Here is a 12,333-nt window from a genome sequence, read left to right on the forward strand (position 1 = left end):
AGACAGTGATCCCCAGCTCCAGGACTGTGCTGGGTGATTTATGGCTCCTGGCAGCTGTTGCAGAGGTTGAACTAAGAGCAACAGAGAGAGAAAAGTGTAAACCACCTTTGGTGCTTGCCTGTTGTTTCCTAATGGAAGGGGATTTATTAGTAGGAAGCCTGTGGGGGTGGCTGGGGGCACCTGTGGGCATGTTCCCAGCTCCATTTCTCCCCAGGTCTAGGATCAAACTGACTTTTGATGAAATTCAGGTTGTAATTAAGGCAAGGGGCACAGAACTGAGGGCATTCCTGTGGCTTAAAGCCTTACTGTGCTTCAGCCAAGATGATGCAGTCAGCAAAAGTACGCTGGTAGCCTGGCTGAGGATGGAATAACATGTCAGAATGAAGCCCTGTGAGGTCATGGAGCCCCTTGTCACAGCCCTGGCTGGCCACCACAGCTTGCTGGGAAGGTGTGAACCCACTCAGCCTGGGGTACACTGGCCTCCAGTGAGTTACACAGTCTTTACTTCCCTAAACCTTTATGTAATATAGCAGATTTCTCCAGAAACTATTCTAAAACAGGTTAAATTAACCAAAATCTGGTGTCCCTCCCGTAGTTTGACCTTTTCTTGCACACCACCTTTTCACAGTCTCCAGCTCTCCAAAGGGTGGCTCACAACCCTTGAAAAACCTTTTACAGTGGCATTTTGCAGGATTTACTGTTACATGGTCCCCAATTTTTGGGAGCTCTGCCATACTGAGATGCTGTATCACAGCATCTCCTTGATATGTGCTTGAAATCCCCAAATCAAGCAAAGACCCCTTTTCCAAGCACAGCTTATCTCCACAAGCAAGGGTTCATATTCATCTCATTCCTCTACCAGCACCAACCACTGTGGCTGCCAAAACTAAAAAGAGGATTTTGGCTTGTATCTGAAGTTGCTCAGAAGCCAGAAAGGAAAATCATCTGTCAATAACCCATGTGCTTAACTTTCTGTCCCAGGAATGACCCCTGTGCTTGCAAACAGCACTCACCTGAGAGGCTCAGGGGGGATGTGGGAAGCAGCCCCTGCTGCAGCTGACACAAAACCATTCAGGTTGTCGAGGATTTGGCCTTGTGCTTGCTTCAGGTTTATCGATTCATTTTGCAACAATGCACCTTAAATAGATTGATTCTTGCAGTTATAATTGAGCCGATGAGAGCTTGGGAAGTGGGGACTGAAAGCAAGCAGAGCAGAAATCAAGCCTGAGAGAAGACACTGGTGGAATGAGCACATCTCCCAGATGATGGAAAGAGGAATTAATGTTTATCTCTCTGGACACTGGGCTGGAATGGCCCTGCAAGCCCAGATCCAGCACTGTTCTTCTTTGGGGCCAGCTCCACTTGCCCATGGGGGACACTTGTGCCCACAGCCTGTGCTATGCTGTCACCAAGAACCCACACCCAGTGCTCTGCTGTGTCCTTGGAGGGTTCCATAAGCCCCATCCCTCCCTCCCTCCCTCCCTCCTTCCCTCCCTCCCTCCTTCTGGCAGTGCTCTGTCTGCAAACCTAATTTTTAATGCTTTTCTAACCTCAGCCCTCTCCATTAAATGAGGAGAAGCAGAATTCTCTTCTTTCCCTTTCTTTTCCTGGCTTGTGTTTTTAATTGCTGAATCTTTCATCTCCTCTAAAGCATCTGAGGAGCACAGAGAGCAGTGGCCCTCCAGCCACTGCTGTAGCTCCAGGGTGTGACCCAAAGAGAAATTATTCAAATAAATTTGCAGTCACCTCACAAACAGCTGCTGAGCAGGAAGGCAGGAATCTCCCCCTAGTCCACAGTGTGATGCAGATTATTCACATGGTGCTGCTGAGGAGTTAATATACTTGGCTGGGACAGGACAGAAATGATGCCTGCTTAATATGACAGAAAATAAATAGAATCTGCTTTTGAAGGATGCATTGACCGAGCTGTCGTGCCTGATGCTGGGGAGACAAGTGTCTACAAGCTTCAGCTTAATGTGGCATGGAAATGTATTGGGTTGTATTTATGGCCATATACAATACTTAACTGGCTATTGTGCTGATTAAATATTTAATTGACTGTCTGTGAGGAGAAATGCACCATTAGTCTATAGGGAATTACACTGTTCCTTGTGCCTGCTCTTAAATGAAATGTGTAATTCGTTGTCACTTAAGCATAATGTTAACTGCCCGTTAAGGACATATTTTCAAGGGAAATAAATACAAAACTTGCCTGCTGGCATTGCCCCAGGTGAACTCTCACGTGCCTCAGTGTGGGCACAGCCCTCAGGGGCATGGAAGACCATGGGGAGGGACAGCCAGGGAAGGGACTTCAGGGTTCCTGCACTGCCAAGTGGTTTTTGGAGGTGCTGGCTGAGGCTGATTTCAACCCCTTCTCCACTGGTCTTTTGTGCTATCGCTGTCCAGGTCCTGTAAGGGGAGAGACGAAGCCCAGCAGGATGCTCCTAAAATACCTCTCCTTGCTGCAGCGAGCTCAGTCAGAGACCACCAGGGGAGTTTCTTTGCCTAGTTTTGTTTGGGAGTCCAAATTCAACGGGGAAAATAGAAGGAGGAAAGAGGCAGGGAGGAAGGCTTGTGAAAGCAATTGTTTCTTCCCTTCTTCAGGACTACCCCGGGGTACAGCAAAAGCAAAGTACATGGGGCAGAGGTCTCTTGCCCTGCAGACTGCACTGTGCTGAGCACCTGCGAGAGAAAAACTGGGAATGTGCTGGGTTTTATGCCTCATCATTACCATGATCATTTAATGTAAACCCTGCAGCTCGTGATGCAAAACCTGGTGGTATTTTATTGGAAACCCACCCTGCTCTTGGTGCTCAGCATCGTGCTGAGAGCTTCCAGCAGCACGGTCCCCAACGGCTGCACAGCTTCTGCCGGGCAGAGTTCCCCCACCAGGGCTGCCATGGCTCTGATTCATCCCAGCAATGAAACTGCCATCTCTGTTGAATAACTGATCCTTCAGCAGTGTAACTCTTTTTCCATTGACAGTTTGGCAGGCTTCGACAACTGGCTCCTTCTCTTCAGCAGATTTTCATGTCCCTGCCCGCGTGCCGGCTGCAGAAGCAGCTCCAGGGCAGCATCCTGACTTGCAGCGAGATGCTTGCTGTGTTTGATGCTTAAAAGCACTGGCCAGCTATTGACAATCAATAGCTAAACCTCACATTCTGAATACTGCAGCTTTATCTGTGTCCTTAGAGCCAGCATTGATTGGGCTGAACTGTCTGATAAGAGCAGCTCTGTGCCTCTCTCCCACGCTCTCCGAGCTCAGGGGGGTTTTAACTTCATGGTGAATGGTCCTGAGCTTCTCTTAACAGGATTGACCTGAAGACACCTGAACTATCCTAGGGCACATAACAAGGAAAGCCCAGCCAGGACTGGTGCAGTGAAAGCACAGTGTTAATTTTAGCCAGGATCCATATCCTCGTTAGATGCAGGCAAAGTGTGGCATTCCCCTGGCTGGCATGGACAGCGCAGCTGGCCTGGCACCAAGGCTTCATGCCCATGATATGCTGCAATGTCCCCAGGCAGGATCATCTCCTACAAGAACCCCAGTTCAACTCTACCACTGTGTCTGTTCATCTGTCTCCCCTCAGCCTGTGCTGGAGCTGGGAGCTCTTCAGGGCATCCAGCCTTGAAAGGAGCTGGCTCAGAACTGGGGAATTCCCTGGGGATGACAAGGTGGTGGTACCAGTCATGCAGGACCAAGAACAGAGCTGCATGCAGCAACATCCATCCTCCCAGTGCTGGCTGGGAAAGCTGCTTTGCCTCGAGGGAAGTGGAATATATGAGTGTCAGCAGCTAGGGCTGCCTCTCTCCTCTGCTCTGCTCTGATGGTAGGGGACACACATGTGGCTGGGACAAGCTCTGCTTGTGCTGCCCCAGGGACATTGTGGTGATGGTCTGTAGGGAGCTTCATTCAACACCAGTCAACAAAATCCAGAAAATCCAACCTGGGTTCACTGTGAACAGCTCTGGGACAAGGGACACTGCTGGGAATGAAGGATGTACCTCCTGGTGTTTTTGAATGTCTGAGGCCCTGATAGCTGTGCTGGGAAGTGAAGAGCAGAGAGAGGGTCCTGTCCTCCAACACCAGTGGTGTCACCTGCTGCCAGCCCCCTCACACCCCTCTCCCGGATCCCTCACTCTGTGCTGTGAGGTGTGACAAGTCAGAGCTGCTACCATCCCCAAGGGGACCAGTGCTGCCACGCCTGGGAGCACCAGGGAGATGTCACTGTGGCTCCCTGGAGGTATCTCAGCTCTGAAATACCCCAAGTGCCAGGCCCCCACCTCCCAGCTCCTGGACCTTCAGGGAGGGGAATGCAGATTGTCTTGGGTTGATTGGCTTTTCTTCATTTTTCTCCTGTTTTCCTTTTTTTCCCATGGCTTTCACACCTCCCCTCACTCTCTATTTTTAATCAACTGAGTCAACCCTGGTTTCAGTGCTTGAGGAGTGGAAAGGTGATCCCACTCCATCAGCAGGGCACAGCCCACACATCTCCCCTCTGTGCTGCTCCCCAGCCCACACAGTTCTGCACTGTCACGTGTGTATCCCTGCCAAGATACCACTCTAATACATTTTTGCCTCTATGGAGGTGGGCTTAAGGGGCTGAGGACCTGAAAGCCCTGGTTTGGAGCTGCATCAGCCCTTGGGAGATGCAGGAGAGCACCCTACCAGCTCTGCAGACCACAGCCTTAAACCGGGACACCAGTGGGACATCAGCTGCCCTGAGTGGGGGACAAGGTCTAATGAAAGTGAGAGGCTGGTGGAGAGTTTGAGGAAAGCTGATATGGGGTCAAAAGCCCCTTCCCAGTTCAGGAACACATCTGGGTGAGCAGCTCCTGGGAACTGCATGCCTGTGTCAGCCCTTCCCCATGCCAGAAGCACATCTGGCTGTCCTGTCCTTGCTCCAAGCCTGGTGGTTTGAGCCATGCAGGATGTGTTTAGGTCCAGTTCAGGACTTTACTTGGCCACCAGCAGAGATTTTGGTAGGACCCCATTGTCCCTGTCATGGGATGAGCCCATCCCCTGCTCAGCCTGGGGAGAGGGGGCAAGACGAGGCATGGGGTTTTAGCTTTTCTTTAGAACATTAATCACACTTTAATTATATTGAAACCTGGAGACATGGCAAAGGATTAAGTGGATTATCTTCAAAGTAATTTGTTATCAAATATTTATTCTTCTGGGAAGGGAGATGCAGCCTGAGAAATTCTGCGTTATCCGTGCTGCCAGCCAACGACGTGTCATGTCCTTCATGCCTCCCCCTGTCCTTACCCCACCTTGACCCCTCGGTGCAGGCTTGAAATGCAGAGCACGATCCCTTGTCCCCTGCAGCCCCTTGTCCCCCGAGGCTGGTGGCTTTGAAGCCAGCGCTGTGTCAGGGATTTGCCGCTGCGGGAGGGGGGATTCCAGTGCCTTTCTGGTGGTCTCTGCTCCGCGCCGTGACACAGCGGGAGCAGCCAGCACCACTCACCAGCTCTGGCAGCGGGATGGATGCTCCCGGCCCCGCTCCCTGCCGGCTCCTGACTGCTGCCTGCATCCAGAGTGGGAAGGGGCCGGGGGCTGCCGCAGGCGGCAGCTCCATCGCTGCCAGAGGAGCCAGAGAGATGCGTGGTAAATCGGATTCAGCCTGAGCTCTTTATCCGTCCGGCAGACTGTGGGTTTAGTGCTTGGATGCTTCATTAACTTATAATAATGAGTCATTGTATTTGCCTCCTGGGCATTGTAAATGATCCAGTGTCAGGAGACGCCGCGAGGACATGGAATCGCAATGAGGCTGAAACGGGCTGAGCCTCGGAGCGCAGATAAAACTGCTGCAGACGGACCTCTGTGCTCCCCACTGGGGACACAGTGCCCGGGGAGGGGACAGCGGCCTCGCTGCGGCTCGTGGCCAGCCAGGCTCACGGCACCAGAGTGCACCGGAGTGCCGGCATGTCCGCGGTGTTTCCCTCTTCCCTCTGCTCAGGTGCCTGGCACAGAAGCTGTTCTCTCCCTTTCCTTCCCATGGATGAAGAGACTTCTCAAGCTTACGCCGCCCTGCACGCAGCTCTCGCAGTCCCCCTCTGGTGCTGCACCTCAAGGTGACGTGGCAGGTGCTTGGGGACCAGCCTTAGCAGAGTATCTTTGTTTCTCCTGTAAGGACAATTCCTCCTCAGGAGTGAAAGCAGAGTGATGTGCAGAATGAGAGAAATACGAATGATAAACCCCCTGCCCCTGGCTCGTGAGAGATGCTTGCCCAGTGCCTGTCAGAGCCCCACGTGCCCTCGCACTGTGCTGGGGGTGAGGGCCAATTACCAGATGTGCAGGGCACTACTGGGCAGGACACAGAAGCCTGTCCCCTTCCCTTTGCCTTGTTTGTGGGTCTAATTTGGGCGTGTGTGTGCTGGCAGGCAGGGAGAGCAGGGGGATTGACTGCTCCTCATGGACAGACCTCCCCTGCCTCTGCTATCAGAGCCTTCATCCCTGCAGACAGCATCCATTTTCACTTCAGTCCCACATCCAGAGAAGGGGAGCACCCCTCCAGCACCCAAAATCCTCCTGTGCACCCCACAAGTGCAGGGAAGCATCCTCCTGGCCTTGATAAACACATTCCCCTTCCCTTGGGACAGGCAACTGCAATATGTAGCTTGCCTCCAAATCTTATCCCTGATTAAAACAAAGGGGGAAAAAGTAATCAAGGTGGAAGCAACAGGGGAATAATGGGGGAAAAAAAATTAAAAAGAGAGAAACGAGCTGGTGGGCTGACTGTCCAATGAGCAGGAGTTGAGGTGAGGTCGTTTCACCTCACACATCATCAAGTGGGACAGCCAGAGTACCTCCTGCAGGAGAGGAAGCCACCAAGGGTCTTCTTCCACCTCAGTTAACATGGAAACTCCAACCATTAGGAGCTGAGCGGGGGGCAGCAGGGTCCCTGTGTGTGTCACCACAGCCCCAGGAGCTGGGGTGAGCCTGTGCAGGAGAACCTGCAATGCTGTGAGCTGCTCGTACCCCACATTTCACCCCAGCTGCACACCCTTTGCTGACAGTCTGCTAAGCTCAGTTTTGGGGACCAGGCACCCTCCAGCTGAGGAATTGTGGGTTGGTGCAGCGTTGCAGTCACCTCCGTTCACCCAATGTCACCCCCCCACGGAACGAGCCAGCTTTGTTTGACAAGGCATTGTTTTCCATAAACCATGTGGACTGGCATTAATTAGATTTCTATCCTTTAATTCTTTATTAATTGAATCTTACATCAGCTTGTCTTTTACTTTGCGTAGGATTAAAGCCAGGCTGAGCAGGCAGCACCGATTTGGGTCATCCCCTGTTTCCTCTCTAGGAGCCAACTCCCCTTTACCTCCTGCAGCATCCCTGGCTCTGGGCTTCACTCCAGGATCTGGCTCAGGCAGGGCATGGAGCTGAGGCACCCTGGCTTACCACTTCTCCAGTGTTTATTCCTGACAGATGATATTTAATAAGGCCACATAATTAATGAACTAGAAAGCGCTTCAGCAGCTTGATGTGACACAAATATAGCTGCCTGCTCATTTCCAAATACCAAACAGAAATATTTGCTGCCTGTTTCTGCCTGTTCTGTATCATTAGCAATTTTGCCATCTCTATTAAGCATTTGTCTGTAATAGTACAAATAGAGTTTAAAAAACTCCATTCTTATTGCCCTTAGCCCTTCTGGGTATGTTTTTTCCCCAGTACTTTCATTGGTTTTTTTGAGTTCTTAACATCTCATTTCTTCCACAACATAAGAACCACTCTTAGGTTCTCCTTGGCCATATATACATATGTACATTTCCCCATTGTGATCGCTGCTTTCATTTCACCACTGACCCACAAGCTTCCTTCTCTGACTCTGTAACCAGTCTTTTTGTCCCTTTGTTGGCTCTAAAAGATCCCTCCTAATTCCCAGCTGTGTATTTTTCCATCAGATTTTTTTCCCTCGCAGCCAGCCAGAGCACAGAAGCCTTCCCAGGGTTGTGATGGCTGTTTACAGATCCTCCTGTCTCGCCCTGGGCAGGTTTATTCCCCGGCATGGCAACGACTTCTATTGCAGGGAGGCTCCTGCTGTGCCTGAGCCCCCATTCCAGGCGGGCTCCTCTGGCCACGGAGCCCCAGATGAGCTGGACTCACTCACTGCCCTCCTTTGTTCCCCTCCAGTGACCCCAACACGCCCTGCTGTGACTCAGTTTCCCTTCCCGAGGACTCCCGTTACACAATATCCCGCCTTCGCTTGGCTGTGGGAGGCGAAGCAGCAAGAAAACTCCCACTGCTGGAGGTGGGAAGATGGGGAAGAGGGAAAATGTGTCAGCACGGTTTCTCCAGGCAGCAGCATGAAGACACTCGTGTGACTCTGGCTGTGTTCCCTCCTGTGTGAGGTGCTCCACAGCCCATAACCCAGGGCAGGGAGGGATGCTGCCAGTGCTGCTGGGAGTCAAAGGCAGGCAGAGAGCTGGAGGAAGCAGCCTGTGGGACTCTGTGTCTGCTCCAGTTGCACTTGGGAGGTGTCATCTGGGAAAGGGGATAGTGCTGCTCTGCTGGGGCTGGGGCAGACGTGTCAGGGTGTGGGACAGTAATGGATATGTTGATGTCCCACCTGGTCCCCATGGTGGCAGCCATGATTCTGTGGGACTGACCCAGAGAGCTGGAAGCAGCTCCTGGCATTGCTCTGGGACCAGTTTTGGGGTTCACTGCTGGACTCTACATCTTTGAAACAGTTATTTCCACCCATTCTGCCAAGCAGGGGCTTGTGTCTGCCTTCCCCTGCTGATGGGAGGCGAAGAAAATTCAGGAACTGGTCCCAGCTAAGCTGGTCCTGCCTCCAGGACATTTCTTTGTGTATGGATTAAAAGAGAAACAAAGTGGATTAAGGTCTCTGCAGCACAGTTCTTCCCTGAACCTCCAGGCATTTCCACCCATGCAGATGCTTGTACTGGTGCTCGAGCAGCCCTTTGGCTGGAGGCAGAAGAGGGAAAAACCATGTGGGATGAAGTTTTGGGAACAGAGGAGCCAATGAGGCTGGGCTCTCAGAAAGCAGCTTCCACAATCCTCAGGGCAGAGATGGCTCAGCACTGCCCTGACAAAGCAAGGCAGAGATCTGTTCTCCTCTCTCAAACTGAACAGACCATGGCTTTCTACATTTTATTCACATTTTCTGTGGTCTCAGTATTCTCCTTGGGGTTTCTGAGCTTTCGTGCCTGTTTGCATCATTATTTCCAGGCCTCCTCCTGGAGTATGAAATCTCCAAAGGTGCTCCTGGTACAAAGGAAAGCCGCAAGGCAGGGAATAACCAACACTGGGGAACAAGGCAGCAGACACCACAAGGCTGGTGGGAATTAGCAATTTCACAAACTAGGACTTGGGAGCAAATTCCCTGCTGGAAGCTGGCTGCAGCTCTCCCCAAGCCAGCTCCCTGCCCAGCCTGGGCAGGCACACACACAAATGTATGAGCTCGCTTGGGCCAGCCCTTGGCTCTGGAGCCCCATCTGGGCACTGCAGGAGCTGGCTGCTGAAATGCTGCCCTGAGCCAAGTGAGAAACCCCGCCCCAGCACTGCCTTCCTTGATGCTGTGGGGTTTTTTACCAGCAAAGCCCCATCATTACGCTCCTGCCCCATCCAGAGTGCAGCAGGTTTGGGTTGATGGTCCCATGGCAACAAGGAGGAGGAGCCCTGGAGGCACACAGTCTATCCCGAGGGACCGTGTTACTTTGCTTGCTCACAGCCAAATAGGTGGATCAAAAGGAAAATATCAAGTTGTGAGGGCTGGGACCTGAGGTTGTGTCACTGGACCTGTTTGCAGTGTGCAAGACTTCCTGAACTGGGGAAAAGCTACAGCAGGATGGGATATTCCAGAACGGGGGGGACCCCACTTTGTGCCTGGGGTGAAGGTGGGAGAGCTGTGCCCTGGGCATACAGATACTGTTTCTGTGCTGGGAATAGGGTCCATATCTCCGTGCAGGACAGACCACACTTCCTTGGGTGGCAAAATATCATCCAGGCTCCAAACAGGCAGCCCCAGGTCACTCACGGGGAGGCAGGTGAACGGGGCTCAGCAGCTTGGGGCAGGCCAGGGGAAAGGGCAGGAGAGGGAATCAAGACCCTAAAGTGAAGCAGAAACACAAAGGAAATTTTCTCTTCTGTCATTCAGCTGGCAGAAGGTGACACTGGGCTTGTCACCCGCTTTCATTACGTCTCCAGGGCTTTTCATGCAAATTCAGACAAACAATTTCTCGGTTCCCTTTTAGCACTCTGGGAGGGCCAATTTCATTTCAGGAGCAGTGGGGAACAATAATCATCTTGAAGTGTCTTCCATCCTGAGAGACGCAGATAAGAGCTGCACAGTGGACTAACAGCACTAATTTGACGTTTTCGGCTGATAGCTTTGCAGATGACAAAAATCAGACACCATAAAAAGCTGGTGAACTCCATAGCAGCAGGGTTACCCCCTCCTGCACAACCCTCCCTCTCCCCTCCTCTACCCTGAGAGTGAGATGAAGCCCTGTCCCTGGGGTCATTGCTGCTCACTGCCATGGGGAGGGGGCTTTGCTGTGGCTGGGGCAGGTTTGGCTGGTGGCTGAGTCCTGGGAAAGGAGCAGGACATGGCTGTGGCAGGCAGGGAGGTCCAGGTCAGTCTGGTAGATGCAGTCTCACCCATTTGTGCTGCACTTCTTCTTGAGAAAAAGAATATTACCTCTCTTCTACCTTTTTGGAGAAGTCTCTGATCATGTATCCAAAAGGAAAGAGATCACTTTAGTCCCCTGAGACACCAGTTAAGATTCCTGATCTGGTTCATAGAGCCAAGCAAGAAAAAATCCCACTTCAGCAAACCTTTCCAAAGTATTTTCCCAATCCCCTCTGCTGTCTGAGCCCATGAAAAAATTTTAGGCAGTTGTCCTTGTCCCCCTGCCATGCACATTTCCCTTGGCTCACCCAGGGATGCACAGGTTTGTCTTGCAGCTCAGTAAATCCAGCTCCTTTCACGGGATCCCAGCTGGGTGCCCAAGCTGTGGGTGGGTGCTGCTGCTATTTGGGAAATCGAGTGGCAAAATGACAAAAAGTGGCTGTAAATGTATCCCCCAGGGAGTCAGGCAGGGGCTGGCCCAGTGGAAAATGGCCCAGCAATTTGTCTGGCCCAGAGCTGTGCTCCAGCCAGGATCAGCTCCCTGTGCTGTGCCCAGAGACAGAGAGCGCAGCTGGGCTGCTCCCCACAGTGACAGTGTCTGCCTTCTCCCCAGCCAACCTGCCCCAGGTTTGATGGCTGTCCTGGAAGGGTTTCCCTGATGTCCAGCCGCAAATGTTCTTGCTGCTGCTTCAGTCCATCCCGCTGTGTCCCAACCAGCAGAGGATGAAGAACGGGCACCTCCCTTTCTTGACGTCACTTTTCCCATTATCTCCTTGTTACAACCTGCTCTTTTTGAGCCTGAAGCCCAGTTTTACCAGCTGTTTTCAAGGTTTTTGCCCCGTGTGGCCCTCCTGTTCCCTCTCTGTCCCCTCCTGCATCTGGTGAGGGTGCTCTTCCCTCCATGAGTCCCTGTGGTGGGTATTAATCCCACTCCCAGGCAGACACCAGCAGCCTGGAAAGCTGCACATCAAGGCTCAGTGGAGGATGCATTTCCCTCAGGTCCCTTTTCTTTCTATTTTCCTCCTTAGATAAAACACAAGATTGAATGACCAAGGCATATATGAATCCAACTGGGCCCAGTTTCCGAGTTTTAATTTCTGCCAGACATGAGGTCTAGGGAAAAAAACAGAGACGAAGGCACTGATTTCTCCCTGGTGCCAGCAGGAGTCCAGCTTGTGGAGCACAGCAGGGTCTGTTCACATGAACTTAAGCTGAGCCACAGGCACTGGGAACAGCAGCTAATTAAACTGGTGACACTGGGGCAGGCTGGGCAGGGCATGCTGCAGAGAGCAGAGGTCTTGCTGACAGAAGGCATCTGCTGCCAGCCTCTGAAATGAAACCCCGCCCCATGCTCGAGAATGTGATTTCGAAGCCATTTTTGTACCTGAATTGGGGTGAAATGCGGTATCAGATTTTTTTTTTTCCATGTGAGGAGATATTCAGCACAACTTTAGGAGAGCTCAGCGGGGTTTTTCAGCTCAACATGTGACTGCTCAACCAGCGCCCATTAATTTTGTTTTCTCCCTGAAGGCAGAAATGGGACTAGGAGAATGTCTCTGGCTCTCACACCCTTTTTCCCATAGGAAACTCATATTTTTTCATCAATCTTGAAATATTCCCAAGGAAAAAAAATTCATTTTTATGAGAGTGGCATTAGAGCCAGCAAACTGTAACCATGGGAAATTCCTACCTGATATGAAATTCACCTCACTCACCTGAGCTTCGATTG

This window comes from Aphelocoma coerulescens, chromosome 13 (assembly GCF_041296385.1).
Source record: "Aphelocoma coerulescens isolate FSJ_1873_10779 chromosome 13, UR_Acoe_1.0, whole genome shotgun sequence".
NCBI classification, from domain to species: domain Eukaryota; kingdom Metazoa; phylum Chordata; class Aves; order Passeriformes; family Corvidae; genus Aphelocoma; species Aphelocoma coerulescens.